This window comes from Scyliorhinus canicula, chromosome 18 (genome assembly GCF_902713615.1).
Source record: "Scyliorhinus canicula chromosome 18, sScyCan1.1, whole genome shotgun sequence".
NCBI lineage: Eukaryota > Metazoa > Chordata > Chondrichthyes > Carcharhiniformes > Scyliorhinidae > Scyliorhinus > Scyliorhinus canicula.
The window spans coordinates 12917333-12934399 of record NC_052163.1 but is presented as its reverse complement, the minus strand read 5'-3'; positions in this window follow the sequence as shown (position 1 = coordinate 12934399).

Here is a 17067-nt window from a genome sequence, read left to right as displayed (position 1 = left end):
TCCCTCCCCCTCCTCCCTCCCTCCCCTCCCCCCTCCCCTTCCCTCCCCTCCCCTTGTTCACGATTCTCTTAAGGTTAATGTGCAGATTCAGTCGGCAGTTAAGAAGGCAAATGCAATGTTACCATTCATGTCAAGAGGGCTAGAATACAAGACCAGGGGTGTACTTCTGAGGCTGTATAAGGCTCTGATCAGACCCCATTTGGAGTATTGTGAGCAGTTTTGGTCCCCGTATCTAAGGAAGGATGTGCTGGCCTTGGAAAGGGTCCAGAGGAGGTTCACGAGAATGATCCCTGGAATGAAGAACTTGTCGCATGAGGAACGGTTGAGGACTCTGGGTCTGTACTCATTGGAGTTTAGAAGGGTGAGGGGGGGTTCTTATTTAAACTTACAGTATACTGTGAGGCCTGGATAGAGTGGACATGGAGAGGATGTTTCCACTTGTAGGAAAAACTAGAACCAGAGGACACCATCTCAGACTAAAGGGACGATCCTTTAAAACAGAGATGAGGAGGAATTTCTTCAGCCAGAGGGTGGTGAATCTGTGGATCTCTTTGCTGCAGAAGGCTGTGGAGGCCAATTCACTGAGTGTCTTTAAGACAGAGATGAAAATGAAAAATGAAATGAAATGAAAATTGCTTATTGTCACAAGTAGGCTTCAAATGAAGTTACTGTGAAAAGCCCCGTCGCCACATTACGGCGCCTGTTCGGGGAGGCTGGTATGGGAATTGAACCGTGCTGCTGGCCTGTCTTGGTCTGCTTTCAAAGCCAGCGATTTAGCCCAGTGTGCTAAACCAGATAGGTTCTTGATTAATAAGGGGATCAGGGGTTATGGGGAGAAGGCAGGAGAATAGGGATGAGAAAATATCAGCCATGATTGAATGGCGGAGCAGACTCGATGGGCCAAGTGGCCTAATTCTGCTCCTATGTCTTGTGGTCCTATGGTCTTATGGACTCTGCTTCCGCAGGAAGAGAGGTACAGAGACTCACCACCCTCTGAGAGAATGAAATTCTCCTCGTCTCCATTTTAAATGGGCTACCCCTTATTTTTAAACAGCTACCCTTAGTTCGAGATTTTCCCACAACATTTTCCTCTCCACATCCACCCTGGCAAGACCCCTCAGGATCTATGCTCCAATCGAGTTGACCTGATATTAAACTGATGAGCCTACCCTCTCGGATGGGCATAAACAATTGCATGGCATTATCGAGGGCATGGTGGTGGGGAGGGGCTTCACCCCAGTCCCCTGGTCAATTTTAATCTCTCAATCATCATCGTCAAATCAAATTACCTGGTCGTCGTCACAGTGCTGTTTGTGGGAGCTTGCTGTGCAGGTTTGGAACTGCTGAGAAAAATTGGTCTCCACACTTCCTACATTCCAACGGTGACAACATTTCAAAAGGTACTTCATTTGCTGTAAAGTGCTTTGGACTGATCTGAGATCATGGAAAATGTTACATAAATGCAAGTCCTCTTTTGTAAATCCTTTATATCGTCAGCACTTTTTATTTCCTATCTCTGGGTGTTCCCTGTCAGATTTCCCATTATAAAGTGGCCTGTCACACAAGTAACATCTACAGCAGGAGGGATTGGTATTGTCCCTGGCCTGGTAATCCATAGACCCTGGATAATACTCAGGGGACCCGGGGCTAAATGCCACCACGGCAAGTGATGAAATTCAAATAGAAATCTAGAATTAAAAGTCTAATGATGATCATGGAATGATTGTCATAAAAAAACCCATGTGGGTTCACTAATGTCCTTAAGGAGATCTGCCATCCGTATCTGGTCTGGCCTACATGTGACTCCAGATTAACAGAAATGTACTTTACCCGTCAATGCCCCCTTACCCCTCAAGGGCAATTAGGGATGGGCACAGCCCCGCCAGTGACAAGAAAGATTTTTTTTTTTAAATCCTGACCACTGGATTAGGCTGCATAAGCAGCAGGTCTCCTTATTTCTGCCCATTTCATCAATAATCCGCTCTGGGGAAAATTTGCTTTATCCTCACCTTGTGTAGGCAAGATCCACAAGTTAAATTTTAATTTTCTCAACAATTGGCTGACCATGCCTTTTTTTTTCCTTGCTTATCCTTCATTCTATTGATGGCTCACATCACCAGCGTGGATGAAACCCAGTCCTGGCAGTGTTATAATCAGCCCTGATGATCCAAAAACACTGGGTGTTTTGGGGATACTGAGGCATAGCTGTTGACGTCAGTGTTAGAACTGTACCTTTTACGCGACTTTTTTTCAACGAGCCCCATTGCTCAGTTAAAAGGAAGACATTTATTCAAAAAAGAAAGACATTTGGTCGGATCTGCCAGAGTGACATTTCGCAGGTCTGAGACATGACTTTTATAAACTACGTGCGAGGCTCATCTATTTTGGTACAAAATTCAGACTTGTTTGGACCTTTCTCACTCTCAAAAATAAACACTGCTTTGCACGTGTGACATGCGTCATACTTTTACATCAGAAATGTTACTTCTCACATTCCCCTGATATTTTCACCTCTTTTTTTTAAATAGACGTTTAACTGCTCAGGTGGTAAACTGGTGGAATAGTTAACCGATCCCCCCCCCCCCACAACCCTGTTCCCTGTCACACCGCCAGCCCTGATTTTCATTTCAATAGTTTTGTCATCAAATGGTGGAAGTGAACATCACCTCTCACGTATTTTCAGTGATCAACAACAACAACTTGCATTTATATAGTGCCTTTAGTGAAACATCTCAGGCCACTTCGCTGGAGGACATTCAAGCAAAATTTCACAACAAGCCATGTGGGTATACATTAGGACGGGCGACCAAGGACAGGCCGTAGTGTGGCGACTAGGGGATTTTCACAGTAACTTCATTGCAGAGTTAATGTAAGGCTGCTTGTGACACTAATAAAGATTGTATTATATTCTTACGATTATGAACTTGGTCAAAGATGCAGGTTTCAGGGAGAGTCTTAAATAAAGGCGAGAAAACTGGAGGGATGGACAAGATTAGGCAGAGAATCTCTGAACTTACAGCCCAAGCTGCCGAAGACAGAACCACTGATATCTGAATGACTAAGACATGACCATGTATTGCTAAATTGTAGCTCTTGGGTGGGGTAGGGGGAGATGATGTCCATTCTGTTCATTCAAATGGGGGCTGGTTTAGCACACTGGGCTAAATCGCTGGCTTTTAAAGCAGACCAAGGCAGGCCAGCAGCTCGGTTCAATTCCCGTACCAACCTCCCCGAACAGGTGCCGGAATGTGGCGACTAGGGGCTTTTCACAGTAACTTCATTTGAAGCCTACTCGTGACAATAAGCGATTTTCATTTTTCATTTCCATGTCCCCTTACTGCGGTCTGTTTGGATTGGGTGGAGATGATTAAAGTTATTTTAATAATAATAATAATCATCTTTATTATTGTCATAAGTAGTCTTACATTAACACTGCAATGAAGTTACTGTGAAAATCCCCTGGTCGCCACATTCCGGTGCCTGTTCGGGTACACAGAGGGAGAATTAAGAACGTCCAATTCACCTACAGCACGTCTTTCGGGACTTGTGGGAGGAAACCGGAGCGCCCGGAGGAAACCCACGCAGACACGGGGAGAACGTGCAGACTCCGCACAGACACTGACCCAAGCCGGGAATCGAACCCGGGTCTCTGGCGCTGTGAAGCCACAGTGCTAACCACTGTGCTACCGTGCCGTCCGTGATTGGGAGAGGGAGGAGAGCTAGGTGCGAATCCAGGAGGCACTGCTCCACACAATTTCCAACGCCCAAAATGTTTCTTGCAGTAGGAAATGTTGGCATTCTTTCCTTCCCTTGCAAGTTTAGCCTGGCTCTGTCAGACTGCCGCTCTTTGAGTGAGACTGCAGTCCTTGACTATTAATGAGACAGCTCTCTTCCCCCTCCAACTGGATGTCCGTTGCAGTGATAAACTAAATGCCACATCATCTCAAATTGCATCTCCAAACGCTTGCAGGTAGCAGTGCCAAGATATTGCAGGAATTAATGCCCATCATAAAAGAAATTTATGAAGCTGCTCATCACATTGCTCAGAAATGTCGTGAAGTATTTCACAGCTAATAAATTGCTTTGAAGTGCACTGACTGTTATAAGCTACACAAACGCAGCATCTATTTTGCACAAAACAGGTCGTACAAACTGCAAGGGGATAAGCGATCAGTTAACCTGTCTTCAGCGCTGTTATGCATCTGGGAATACGTTCTTGCTGGTTCTGAATCACGTGATGTGTAGTGATGTCAGCAGAGTGTTTGCATGGATTTAAACAGAACACCAGCTTGACTGTCTGAGCAACTCCCTTAATAAACCTCTCATTGTACTTTACAAGAATCCAGAGTGTTGGCACCTCCATCCCTCCCCTCTTTGCGGCAGCAAAGAAATATAATTGCCAATGAGGATTGAGGCAGAAAAAATCATTGGAAAGAAGATTCTTGTTGAATAACTGTGGGACAGCATCGGGAGCAATGGCAGATTCTCGTGGCGCACACACACACACACACACACACACACAGACATTGGCTAAAACACTGCTACTGATGAGAAGGTTTAACAAAAGTTTTTGACAGCAACCGTGAGTAAATACAGTTGGGGAAGACTTGCTTGCATTGAGTGGGTTCTGGGCTGCAGAGACCACACACATGGCGAAGCTACACGGGTCGCGGAAAACGGGAATTTCGATGTCTCCAACTCTGCACGGGCTACCACTTGGGAGAATAGTCAAAATACTCAGGCATAAAAGGGGAAAGAACTCCGAGTTGCTGGTTCAAGAGATTGTTTGTGCCATTCTTTCCAATACAGTCCGAAGAAAGGAAGTGTAGACCCTAGGAGTCAGGATCCAAAAATGGCAGGGGAAACGGGTGCCATGGATGTGTTTGATGAGGATTATGAAATATGTAATTCATATGAATAAAGATTCCAATTATTTTTAATAGCTAATCAGACACCAGAGGACCTAAAGGTCGTAACATTTCTCAGCTCAGTTTACCGTAAAGTGTTCATGTCGCTACACAATCTTCTTCATCCAGTCAAGCTCCACATTGAATTCATGAAAATCTGAGGGACATTTCTGTCTTAAACTGTGATTGACTGCAGAAAAGTTCCGATTCCACTGTAGCTAGGAAGGCGGGGGGGGGGGGGGGGCATTTTTTCAGTTTTGTAGCACCTTTATGGAGATTAGCTAGATATTATGAATTTGATGTAACACTTGATGATACTCTTCAAGACAGGCTGGTTTGTGGGTTGCGCAGTGAAGCAATTCAAAGGAAGCTGCTTACTGTAAGTTTAACTCTAAAAGCTGCTGAGGAAGTTGCCACATCTATGGAGCTTGGAGCTTGCAACAAGAGGAGCTTCGCAGATAGGGGCTGGTGCGAAGATCCACAAAATGAATACCTCAAGGTGCAAGGCTCCAAATGTGCAGCCACGTCACCGTCATACACTGCACTGCACCGTTAGCACAGAGTATTTGCTCAAGGGTTCGATCCAATGGCCCTGCTGTGCCACAGTGCAGCGTGGCTGATAGAAGCCAGGGGAACCCGCTCCTGGTATGTGGTATTTTATTAGATTTTTAACATTTTATGTCAAAAGGTACAGAATAAGACAAAACCGACAATACATGTATCGACACAAATTACAACAACAGTGGTGGTTTCGATTATCGGATACAGAGAAATTATCTTACACGACCCTTACTCACAACACCTCATGAGATCTGATGCGAGACGTTGCGATGTAAATCCCGTAAATCTGACGCGAGACAGTTTAATAAGGATATTAAACTTCTGCTTCCAACGCTCGCTTTTTAAAATAATTGTTCATAGAATGTGGACGTCACTGGCTGAGCCATCCCCAACTGCCTGTCAACTCAGTGGCTTGCTCGGCCATTTAAAAGTCAACCACATTTCTGTGGTTAGGTCTGCAGTCACATGTAGGCCATGGTGTTCCTGCGCCATTGGCTGACTGGGAAAGGAATAACATTCCCTGAGAGAGTTGGCATACTGCCCGAGGAGAGCACTCCTAATCCTTGGTTCTGTGCTGAGGTGTGTATTGACAAGGGCCCCCCAATACTGACAATACCCAACCAGGTCGAGTACAAAGACTTGAAGTGAAGCTTGGGACATTGCCTGGGCCTGAGTTGAGAGCTCAGGATACAGTAGAGTGGCCAAAGCTATGGTCGCTTGATCATGTAGTGTGGGGCAAGGGTGGCGTGGAGTCTTTCCAAAGTAGTGAGTGAGGTAAGGACTGGCCAGGACACAAGTCAGTGGACTTTGAGAGGCAGCTTCAGACAATGTATAGGCAACGCATGGTGCTCAGGAGACAGAAGCTACCTGTCACGCCTCGCTCTTTAACACTGCAGTGAGGAGAAGATCAGGAACCTGCAGCCTGGTGAACTCTTGTCATTCCTCTTGCTCCTAGGAAGGAGAAGAGAAGAAGACATGAATGGAGGACCCAAAGAGAAAATGCTGGAAAATCTCAGCAGGTCTGGCACCATCTGTAGGGAGAGAAAAGGGCCAACGTTTCGAGTCCAGATGACTCTTTGTCAAAGCACCGATCTGCCCCAGCTCGCACTCAGCTGCTGTTTTCTCTGTAAATTCATTCTTTTTTGTTATGTATCTTTCTCGGCCAGCTTTTGGCCTTAATAAACACACCCTGTAAGGTAATTTCTCTGTGTCCGATAATCGAAACCACCACTGTTGTTGCAATTTGTGTCGATACATGTATTGTCGGTTTTGTCTTATTCTGTAACTTTAGACATGAAATGTTAAAAATCCAATAAAAATATTTTTTGTGAAGCCTCTCAGCACCAGGTCCACGGGTTCAATTCCGGCCTTGAGTGGCTATCTGTGGAGTCTGCCTTTTCTCCCCGTGTCTGCGTGGGTTTCCTTTGGGTGCTCCGGTTTCCTCTCAAAGTGCAGGTTCGATGGGTAGGCCACGCCAAATTTCCCATTGTGTCCAAGGATGTTTGGTTTGGTGGGGTTACGGCATGGGGTGGGGTGTGGGCCTCCGAAGGGTGTTCTTTCAGAGGTCAGTGCAGACTCGATGGGCCGAATATCCTCCTTCTGCACTGTAGGAATTCTCTGGATTTTTCTCACACTACTCTGTTGAGGCACATAAAATAATTGCAAAGTACATTGATCATTGGAAAGTGTGCAAACAGTGAGAATTTATTGACAGAGGTGAACATTATGTACAAGTGCTCAACACCCACTGACAGCACTGTGTGCAGTTTGGTCCCCTTACCTCAGGAAGGATATTATTGCCATAGAGGGAGTGCGGCAAAGCTTCACCAGACTTGGCGGGTGATGAGACCATCAATTCACGCGACACGTGGTTAGAAGTGAACAGTGGTTTTAATCGTCTTACAACAGAGCCTGCCTGTGACGAGATGAACTCTAGATGAACTGGCAGGCAGGCTCCGACTGCAAAGCTTTATACAACCAGTGGGGCGGGGAGGAGTCATGGGCGGAGCCAAGGGTGGAGCCCAGTACAAACTTCCGTACATTCCCAGTACACCTCCCCCTAGGGGGAGAGCTGCGCATCTGCTCGTGTGCCGAGCTTACAGAGGCATGGTACAACATGTGTGATAATAGTGTGAATTATGCTATTATGATTCACCACAGCGGGACTGGCTTATGAATTGAGATTGGACAAACTGGGCCTGTTGTGTCAAAGAATGAGCTGATCTCGTTAATACCTACAAAATAATCAAAGGAATAGACAGGGGAGCTGCAGGTAAGATGTTTCTCTTGGCTGGGAAGTCTCGAACCAGGAGCACAATTTCAAAATAAGGGGGATGCCACTTAGGACCGAGATGAGGAGAGATCTCTTTACAAAGAGGGTTGTGAGTATTTGGGAATCTCTATCCCAGAGGGCTGTGGCAGCTCAGTCATTGAATGTGTTTAAAGCAGAGATTGATATACACAGGTGTAGGTCCAGAGGCAACACCAAGATCATTTATCCTCGTCACCAGATGTGAAGATGTTATCCCGGAGGCTTCTGAAGTTGAAGAACCCAATGTTATTATTTACACGGCTGCTCCATTGGCTGCCTGCTTCGAGTTAGTCCATGGTACACTCTTTCTAACTCAGAAAACTCCTCCCCCTAGAGGAATTCCCCGCACCACGTATCGATAGGTTGTTCAGGCCACACGTCCCTTACTCAGTCAGGCTGGTCTTAAAGTGACAATCACCACAACATCCCACACAAAATTCCTGGAGATTGTCAGAAAAGTAATTAAGGAGAAGGTGTGCTCGCTTTGAATGGTAGATGGGGTAGCAAAGTGCTATGAAAATGCCCAGCCAACAAGTCCAACTCTAAATTCAGATTAAGCAGCCTTCTATTGTCAAGAATGTTTCATTCCGAGACTGTCAGTGGCTATGGGTGCTATCTATGCATCAGCTTCAAAGGATTAAACCAAATTAAGTCTCTTGATTTAACCACTTTTTCGATATGATGGAGTTTCTGCCGCATTTATTGATTGCAACTCAAAAAACAACGACATCTGGGAGATAAAAGTGGAGTATGGCATTGAAATGAACGATCTGGAGACAGCTAAAAGGAACCTGAGGAGAGGGGTTGAATTATTCAGTTTGTGTCAATCTTTTACTATCTTGAAAGACTCGAGCTTGCGAATAATGGTATAATATATGCATATTTCAGAATTTCTTTACACTCTCAGTGGAACAGGGTGAGGATTGTTCGTTCTCAAATGCAAAGACGAATATGTGAGAATAATGCCCCAGTTTCCAAATGCTTTGATCGGGATGAATTGGAGGATTTACTTTACTGTATTTTGTTGAGTAGCTATGCAATGTGGCCTGTGCGTTTCTAAAGTCATCAAAGTACAGTAAAGTTTGGCCATTGAGTCTGGGAATGATAATGTGCGTCAAAAACGGTGGCAAGCTTCTGACAGGTTGTCAATTCATTCGGAGAAATGTTTGCCGCTCTTCAGGTTGTTTTGCTGATTACCCTGTGATGGGTGGCGTAGTCCTTAAAGAGTGAGTTTCGCTTCATCGACCGTGCTTCTGGTTTCGATCTCTAGTGTTCTGTCATTTTTTTCTCCTGAATGATCACTTATACTGGGTAATAAAATGAAGCAGCGAGTCATTTCGAAAATATAATCCACTTAATTCCCAATTAATCAGCACTTCCCACAAGAATATGAAATGTAATCTGACATCCACAGATAAAGTGGTAACATTGAAGCGGACGAGCAAAGGGCAATTTCAGCGTCCTTGCTACAGAACCTCTCTGAAAAATCGGAAGTAATTATTCGCATCTTTGGCAAACATTGCTTTTCCAATTATACCATTTTTGTCCAATAAAAGCAAAGTACAGGGCTGGAGGGTGAAAAGTGAGGTTAACAGGGACCCTGCCATGGTTCTGGGAGCCATGATGTGGAGATGCCGGCGTGGACTAGGGTGGGCACAGTAAGAGGTCTCACAACACCAGGTTAAAGTCCAACAGGTTTGTTTTGAATCACTAGCTTTCGGAGCACAGCTCCTTTCTCAGGTGAAGGAGAAAGGGGCAGTGCTCCGAAAGCTAGTGATTCGAAACAAACCTGTTGGACTTTAATCTGGTGTTATAAAACTTCTTACCATGGTTCTGGGAGGGAGGGGAAGGGGTGAGGGTAGCGGTGCGGGGGATGGGTCAGATACAGTCGAGTGCCCTGTCAACCACAGTGCGGGGGGGGGGGGGGGGGGGGGGGGGGAGACCACGATTGAGGGGAAATGCAGGCAAGTCCGAACGCTGTTTTCGAAGGTGACATCGGCGGGAAGGACGCTGCGGAGGAGGAGAAACTGGAAGAATGGGCTGGAGTCTTTACAGGGCACGGGTTGTGAGGATCTCTAGTCAAGGTAGCTGTGGGAGTCGGTGGGTTTGTATTGAATATTGGTGGTCCGTCTATCGTCAGAAATGGAGACAGAGAGGTCAAGGAAGTTTTTATTGTTGGGGGTGGGGGAAACTCATTTTTGTTGGCTATTTTCTATTGAATTCTGTAGGTTTTTAAAAATGACACACTGACCTATGCAGAGAAATACAGCCTTCATTTTTAAAAACTGGTTCGTGGGATGTGGGGACGCCAGTAAGGTCACCATTTATCGCCCATTCTTAATTGGCCTGGTGATGGACTTCTTCCTTCAGCATCTTCAGCTCTTGTTCTGATGATGTTGTTACAAGTTTCTAAGACTCCTCTATCCACAACTCTCATTATTCAGCCATTTCTTCAATAGAAACAATGGGCGGGATTCTCCGAGCCCCCACTGGGTAGGAGAATCCCTGGGGGGGGGGGGGGGGGGGGGGGGGCGGCCCAAATCCCTCCCCACCGCTCCGACAGCTGCCATATTCTCTGGTGCCGGTTTTCGGGCAGGGGCGGGGATCATACCATGCCAGTCAGGGGCCGTTGGCAGCATCCCCCCCCCCCCCCGGCAATTCTCCGGGCCCCGATGGGCCGAGTGGCCATCAGTTTCTGGCCAGTCCCGCCGGTGTGGATTGGACATGGTCCCACACGGCGGGACCTGGCTGGTAGTCCGGATGGTGCGGTCCTCGGGTGGGGGCGCCAGGAGATCCAGCCCCGGGGGGGGGGGAGGGGGGGCCACGGCGGCCTGGCCTGCAATCGGGGCCCATCGATCTGCGGGCGGGCCTGTGCCATAGGGGCACTCCTTCCCTCCGTGCAGCTCCTGTAAGGCTCTGCCATGGCCGGCGCGGAGAGGACACCCCCCTGCGCATGTGCCTGAATATGCCGGCTGGTCTGTGCATGCGCTAAACCACGCTGGCGGTTCTGCGCGTGCACTTACCCGCGCAGTCCCTTCGGCACCAGCTGGCACGGCGCCAACCCCTCCGCCGCTGGCCTAGCCCCCAGAAGTGCAGAGAATTCCGCAACTTCCGGTTGGCCCGACGCCGGAGTAGTTCGTGCCGTTCTTGACGCCGGCATTGGGCTAATTTGCCGATTGCGGTGAATCCCGCCCAACGTGTAGAGGTACGGGGAAAAGGCAGGGGAATGGCACTAAATCATGATGCTTGTTTGGAAAGCTGGTGCAGCCATGATGGGCCAGATGGCCTCCTTATGCACCGTAACAATTCTGTGATTCTGTGATATCCCGTGGAGTGAATCAAATTGGCTGAAGATTGGAATTGGTGATAATGGAGACCTCAGGCTAGGGTAGGATGGATGTAACTGTTCAATAGTTACACCATTCTGTACAGCTAAACAAAATGGTTATCATGATAAAATGTAGAAACCAGCCTTGCATGGTAGGTAAAAGATAAATGCAGCCTGGGAATTTCTCACTATTCTGCCATGTAACCTTCATGCCACTAGATGTCCTTTAGACTTCACAAAACAACGGCCATTACAAAATGTCGAACACTAATTAATCTGTTGACAATCAAATAGCAATCCTTGCATTAAAGGTATGCTGCTGAAACTTTTCCACGTTGTTGAAGGATGGAATAAATGAAATCTTGATTCCCACATTTCTGGGAGGTTATTTGTGCTCCCTTTTCTGAAGACAGAACCAAAGTATGGATTCAATTCTTCTGCCATGTCTTTGTTCCCCATCATAGTTTCCCTTGCTTCTTATTGTAAAGGACCTACATTTATCTTAAGAACATAAGAACTAGGAGCAGGAGTAGGCCATCTGGCCCCTCGAGCCTGCTCCGCCATTCAATGAGATCATGGCTGATCTTTTGTGGACTCAGCTCCACTTTCCGGCCTGAACACCATAACCCTTAATCCCTTTATTCTACAAAAAAACTATCTATCTTTACCTTAAAAACATTTAATGAAGGAGCCTCAACTGCTTCACTGGGCAAGGAATTCCATAGATTCACAACCCTTTGAGTGAAGAGGTTCCTCCTAAACTCAGTCCTAAATCTACTTCCCCTTATTTTGAGGCTATGTCCCCTAGTTCTGCTTTCACCCGCTAGTGGAAACAACCTGCCCGCATCTATCCTATCTATTCCCTTCATAATTTTAAATGTTTCTATAAGATTCCCCCCTCATCCTTCTAAATTCCAATGAGTACAGTCCCAGTCGACTCAACCTCTCCTCATAATCCAACCCCTTCAGCTCTGGGATTAACCTAGTGAATCTCCTCTGCACACCCTCCAGTGCCAGTATGTCCTTTCTCAAGTAAGGAGACCAAAACTGAACACAATACTCCAGGTGTGGCCTCACTAACACCTTATACAATTGCAACATAACCTCCCTAGTGTTAAACTCCATCCCTCTAGCAATGAAGGACAAAATTCCATTTGCTTTCTTAATCACCTGTTGCACCTGTAAACCAACTTTCTGTGACTCATGCACTAGCACACCCAGGTCTCTCTGCACAGCGACATGCTTTAATATTTTATTGTTTAAATAATAATCCCGTTTGCTGTTATTCCTACCAAAATGGATAACCTCACATTTGTCAACATTGTATTCCATTTGCCAGACCCGAGCCCATTCACTTAACCTATCCAAATCCCTCTGCAGACTTCCAGTATCCTCTGCACTTTTCGCTTTACTACTCATCTTAGTGTCATCTGCAAACTTGGACACATTGCCCTTGGTCCCCAACTCCAAATCATCTATGTAAATTGTGAACAATTGTGGGCCCAACACGGATCCCTGAGGGACACCACTAGCTACTGATTGCCAACCAGAGAAACACCCATTAATCCCCACTCTTTGCTTTCTATTAATTAACCAATCCTCTATCCATGCTACTACTTTACCCTTAATGCCATGCATCTTTATCTTATGCAGCAACCTTTTGTGTGGCACCTTGTCAAAGGCTTTCTGGAAATCCAGATATACCACATCCATTGGCTCCCCATTATCTACTGCACTGGTAATGTCCTCAAAAAATTCCACTAAATTAGTTAGGCACGACCTGCCCTTTATGAACCCATGCTGTGTCTGCCCAATGGGACAATTTCTATCCAGATGCCTCACTATTTCTTCCTTGATGATAGATTCCAGCATCTTCCCTACTACCGAAGTTAAGCTCACTGGCCTATAATTTCCTGCTTTCTGCCTACCTCCTTTTTTAAACAGTGGTGCCACGTTTGCTAATTTCCAATCCACCGGGACCACCCCAGAGTCTAGTGAATTTTGGTAAATCATCTTTAGTGCATCTGCAATTTCCCTAGCCATCTCTTTTAGCACTCTGGGATGCATTCCATCAGGGTCAGGAGACTTGTCTACTTTTAGCCCCATTAGCTTGCCCATCACTACCTCCTTAGTGATAACAATCCTCTCAAGGTCCTCACCTGTCATAGCCTAATTTATATCAGTTGCTGGCATGTTATTTGTGTCTTCCACTGTGAAGACCGACCCAAAAAACCTGTTCAGTTCCTCAGCCATTTCCTCATCTCCCATTATTAAAACTCCCTTCTCATCCTCTAAAGGACCAATATTTACCTTAGCCACTCTTTTTTGTTTTACATATTTGTAAAAACTTTTACTGTCTGTTTCCGGATGCTCCTGGCGTTGAAGTAGACACACTTCAAACCAGCGTCCTGCTTGCCGGTGCCCTCTTTCGAACTTTTAACCCTATCCCTGACCTCACTACTCTCAACATCCTGTACACTGGGGCTACAATTTAGGTTCCCATCCCCCTGCTGAATTAGTTTAAACCCCCCCGAAGAGCACTAGCAAATCTCCCTCCCAGGATATTGGTACCCCTCTGGTTCAGGTGAAGACCATCCTGTTTGTAGAGGTCCCACCTACCCCAGAATGAGCCCCAATTATCCAGGAAACCAAAACCCTCCCTCCTGCACCATCCCTGTAGCCACGTGTTCAACTCTTCTCTCTCCTTATTTCTCACTTCGCTAGCACGTGGCACGGGTAACAACCCAGAGATAACAACTCTGTTTGTTCTAGCTCTCAGCTTCCACCCTAGCTCCCTGAATTTCTGTCTCAAATCCCCATCTCTCTTCCTACCTATGTCGTTGGTACCTATGTGGACCACGACTTGGGGCTGCTCCCCCTCCCCTCATTACGAATACTCTGCGCATTAAGATGCAAAGCCTTTGGACTTGCCTTTTTAACCTTGTTAGGCATCTTAGTTTTATTTTTGCATTCTGATGTCATTTGTTTTTTGTCCTTGCTTTTTCTGCGTTCCCCATTTGCTTCCTACATTTCTGTCTTTTATTTCTATCCTTCCATCACTCTCCCCTTTCTCCCTGCTCAGGTTTCCACCCCCTCGCTTAAATCCTCCCAGAAAGCACTAGCAGGAACCCCCCCCCCCGGGCTGCAATCCCCTAAGATGTTCTCCCCTCCGCCAAAAGTATCTAAAATGGTACAATCAGCTCCTGCGCTACCTGCCTTCCTCTACTTCTGCCTGGTGGTTACCGATCCCCTTTCTGCCTGTTCAGTCTTTACCTGCAGCATAACTGCCTCACTGAACATGCTGTCTGCGACAACCTCAGCATCGCAATTGCTACCCATGCACCTCTCCTGCTCTGAAATGTGGTTAGCCAGTACGCTGCCTTTGTTTTTTGTGTTTTAAATCGTTTTTATTGAAATTTTTACAAAATATAAACAACTCAACTCTATTAACAAAACAACCGCGGTAACACCCCAAGAACAATACCCACCCAACTTCAAAAACAACTACAAACAAAAGAAAAACAAAAAAACAAAAGAACACCCAACAACAAAAGGGGAAGAGATAACACCCGCCACATCCCACAGACCCATGTACACAGTTCTCCCTCCCCCCCGATCCAAACCCCCCCCTCCCTCCCTCCCTCTCCCCCCTCCCTCCCCCCTCCCTTCCCCCTCTCCCCTCCCCCTCCCTCCCTCCCCCTCCCTCTCCCTCCCCCCCCTCCCTCCCCCCCCCCCCTCCCCCCCCCCCCCGGTTGCTGCTGCTGCCGGCCTATTTCCCTACCGTTCCGCCAGGAAGTCCAGGAAAGGCTGCCACCGCCTAAAAAACCCTTGTACTGATCCCCTCAGGGAAAATTTCACCTTCTCCAATTTCATGAACCCCGCCATATCATTGATCCAGGCCTCCACGCTTGGGGGCCTCGCATCCTTCCACTGAAGAAGAATCCTCCGCCGGGCTACTAGGGACGCAAAGGCCAGAACACCGGCCTCATTCGCCTCCTGCACTCCCGGCTCCACTGCAACCCCAAAAATTGCGAGTCCCCAGCCTGGCTTGACCCTGGATCCCACCACCCTCGACACCGTCCTTGCTACCCCCTTCCAAAACACCCCCAGAGCTGGGCACGCCTAAAACAGATGGGCGTGGTTCACTGGGCTCCCCGAGCACCTAGCACACCTGTCTTCGCCCCTGAAAAACCTACTCATCCTCGTCCCAGTCATGTGGGCCCTATGCAGCACCTTGAACTGTATGAGGCTAGGCCTCACACAGGAAGAGGAGGAATTCACCCTTTCCAGGGCATCCGCCCACGTCCCCTCCTCAATCTCCTCACCCAGCTCCTCTTCCCATTTACCCTTCAGTTCCTCCACCGAGGGCTCGTCTACCTCCTGCATTACCCGGTATATGTCCGAAATCCTCCCTCCTCCAACCCACACCCCCGAGAGCAACCGATCCCGCACCCCTCGTGGGGGCAGCAAAGGGAACCCCTCCACCTGCTGCCTGGCAAACGCCCTCACCTGCATGTACCTAAACATGTTCCCCGGGGGGAGCCCAAACTTCCCCTCTAACTCCCCCACGCTCGCAAACCTCCCCTCCACAAACAGGTCCCTCAACCTCCTAACCAGGACGCTGCCTTTGTACGTAGTCAGCAAGAACACTGGAAGTGTCCATGACATCCCACATAGTGTAGGAGGAGCATATCATAGTTACATTACCTTAAACAGCACTAGGTTGAGCCTTGCGCAGGAGGTGGTGGAGTTGGCCCTGCTCAGTGCTTCGCTCCAGAGTCCCCAGCCCACTTCCATCCCCAGTTCGTCTCCCCATTTCCGTCTAGCCTCGCCCTGACCAGTAGCTGTCTGTAGATGTGCCCGCAGTTTCCCCCTTCATTGCTATCCGTGTTTATCAGGTCCTCTAATATTGTGTTTCTCGGGGATGTGGGGTACCCTTCCGTCTCCTTGCGGAGAAACCGCTTTACCTGAAGGTGCCTAGGTTCCTGTCCTGCCGGTAGTTTCAGGTCTTCCGTCAACTCGCTCAGTGTGGCTAGTCTGTCCTCCATGTAAAAGTCCCTAACTGTTGACGTGTTCCCCCCCCCCCCCTCCCCCCGTCCTGAATCCATTATTTAAAAGTGGTGTCAAGCACGACGGGTGGAAATTTGTGGTTTCTGCAGATGGTGGCCATCACAGCTATGTTAATTGCTCCACCATTGGCAGCATTGCCTTCAGCTGAAAAGGCCCAAAACGCGGGAAAACCACCCCGAAACCTCTGTGCCTCTCTATTTTCTCCTTTAAGATGGTCCTGAAAGCTTGTTCAAACTTTTGCCCACCTGTCTTAATATCTCCTCACAAGGCTCAGCGTCAAATTTTGTTTACTTAAAATGCTGTTAAGTGCCATGGGACATTTTACAACTTTGATGTTTTGATTGTGTTACGACATGTCTCAGGTGAGGTTCCCCAAAAGTTGTTGATCCAGACGAGACCCCTCGATGTGTAACTATCCAGCTAGGATACCCTCACATTGTTACAAACCCAGGTGAGGAGAGATAACTGGCTCCATGACTTCATTCAACCGCGCCCCCACCCCCTCCATTGGTAGCAACAAGGTTTATTTTATTTTATTTTTTTATTCATTTACGGGATGTGTAGAACATAGAACATACAGTGCAGAAGGAGGCCATTCGGCCCATCGAGTCTGCACCGACCCACTTAAGCCCTCACTTCCACCCTATCCCCGTAACCCAATAACCCCTCCTATCGTTTTTGGTCACTAAGGGCAATTTATCATGGCCAATCCACCTAACCTGCACGTCGTGGGAGGAAACCGGAGCACCCGGAGGAAACCCGCGCAGACACGAGGAGAACGTGAAGACACCACACAGACAGTGACCCAGCGGGGAATCGAACCTGTGACCTTGGCGCTGTGAAGCCACAGTGCTATCCACTTGCGCTACCATGCTGCCCATGTAGGTGGG